This window comes from Penaeus japonicus, unplaced genomic scaffold (assembly GCF_977035675.1).
Source record: "Penaeus japonicus unplaced genomic scaffold, GWHDUDI00000001_assembly GWHDUDI00000032, whole genome shotgun sequence".
NCBI classification, from domain to species: domain Eukaryota; kingdom Metazoa; phylum Arthropoda; class Malacostraca; order Decapoda; family Penaeidae; genus Penaeus; species Penaeus japonicus.
Genome location: NW_028234434.1, coordinates 18,408,183 through 18,410,682, shown reverse-complemented (window position 1 = coordinate 18,410,682; position 2,500 = coordinate 18,408,183).

The following is a 2,500-nucleotide window of genomic DNA, read 5'->3' as shown; positions in this document are numbered from 1 at the left end:
AGTATTTCTATTGTTGTTCTTCTTATTATTATCAGTATTTCTATTGTTGTTCTTCTTATTATTATCAGTATTTCTATTGTTGTTCTTCTTATTATTATCAGTATTTCTATTGTTGTTCTTCTTATTATTATCAGTATTTCTATTGTTGTTCTTCTTATTATTATCAGTATTTCTATTGTTGTTCTTCTTATTATTATCAGTATTTCTATTGTTGTTCTTCTTATTATTATCAGTATTTCTATTGTTGTTCTTCTTATTATTATCAGTATTTCTATTGTTGTTCTTCTTATTATTATCAGTATTTCTATTGTTGTTCTTCTTATTATTATCAGTATTTCTATTGTTGTTCTTCTTATTATTATCAGTATTTCTATTGTTGTTCTTCTTATTATTATCAGTATTTCTATTGTTGTTCTTCTTATTATTATCAGTATTTCTATTGTTGTTCTTCTTATTATTATCAGTATTTCTATTGTTGTTCTTCTTATTATTATCAGTATTTCTATTGTTGTTCTTCTTATTATTATCAGTATTTCTATTGTTGTTCTTCTTATTATTATCAGTATTTCTATTGTTGTTCTTCTTATTATTATCGATGCCTCGGCACGAGTCCTATCGCCCTGGGGAGACTCAGTGGTATGTCGTAATATCAGTATTCCCGGGGACGCAATGCCCATCGTACCCTTATTCTGCCCTATCAACCTGCGCCATCCTATCTGGGGCACGGAGGGAGAGATTGCAACCGAACTGGTCCTGTTGATGAGGTCGCAAAGGACTATTTTTTTTTTTTGCGACTGGGGTGTGCCTCGTGTCATCATGGGGTTGCTATTGGATGGGTGTTTGTGCATTCGGTGAGGTCGAGGTCTTTTACTTGTTGTGTCTGCGTGGCTGTTGGTCTATTTGTCTGTCTGTCTGTTTTCTCTACTCACTCTCGTCGCATAAGTATTGTACTGATAGATATAGATAGATAAACACACGAACTCATGTCTCTCTCTCTCTCTCTCTTTCTTTCTCTCTCTCTCTCTCTCTCTCTCTCTCTCTCTCTCTCTCTCTCTCTCTCTCTCTCTCTCCCCCTCTCTCTCTCTCTCTCTCTCTCTCTCTCTCTCTCTCTCTCTCCCTCTCTCTCTCCGCCCATCTTCCACACACATTTCTATGTCTAGATAGATATAGATAGAGAGACAGATGAACGCATACGCACACACGCCCATTCTTCTAACCAACCCTTTTTCCTTCCCTCTTCTAAGCACGTGCTGTCGACTCACTAGGTGTCATGTCTCTAGTTTTGTAACAGAAGTGTACCAATACTTTCTTTCCTTCTTTCCGTTTTTATAGAAAAAAAAAATCCCTGTTCGCTTTTCCCTCTCACGTACGTACCATGCTCACTGTTATTGGATAAAGAAAGGTATATTGGAAAAGTACTTTTGGTGACATTTTTTTTTTTTAGCTTTATTTTCGTCTACCGTGTAAAACTGAATCGTCTGAAGATATGAAACTGTAAGGGAGGACATTTTTATTTGAAGTTACCTTTTATACCTTTATTTGACAGTCACAAAGCATATTCAAGCTCAAACTCGTCGCGTATGCCAGCCATCCACCCACACACCCACTCACCCACCCACCTAGCCACCCATCCACCCAGCCACCCAGCCAACTAGCCACCCACTTACCCAGCCACCCACTTACCCACACACACACACACACACACACACACACACACACACACACACACACACACACACACAGACACACACACATAGACACGCACACACACACACGCACACACTAGCACATGCACCATATTTATCTTTTCATATATCTAGCATATGATTATAGATGATAAGTAAGCATATCTTTACATATCATCTCTAATTTTGAAAAAAAAGAAAGAAAGAAAGAAAGAAAGAAAGAAAATATATAAAATGATAAATCAGTTTAAAAGCAACAACATTGCAACGAAGGGATTATTCATATAAAGACATTTTGATGAACATTTTTTTTCAAATTCAGTTTGAATTGTTTTTCTTTATCTCTCTATATTTTATTATGTATATCATATACAGTATTTACCGAAGAGCATTTAAGGAAAAAGAATAGGCTTTCATTAGTATAAACATAAACATAAACATAAACAGCAAGATTAACTTTCCTTGTGAAAAGAATTATGAAACATATATGACTAAGGATAATGATTAAAATACATCAAAATGAAATAAGATCTAAATTTTTAAAGTGTATTCCATAGATCTTTTCTTGTATTGGTTACAGAATATACACGTAAAAATCACCTGAATAAAACTGGAGGCGAATGTGTTTAATTGCTGAAGTGAATATTTCGAATTTGCTGATTGCATGTTTACAATAACATCGATGTTATTTACTGCAGTCACACACACACACACTTACACAAACACACACACACATACACACACGCACAAACAAACACACACATGCACAAACACACACACACACACGCACAAACACACACATGCACACAACCAAG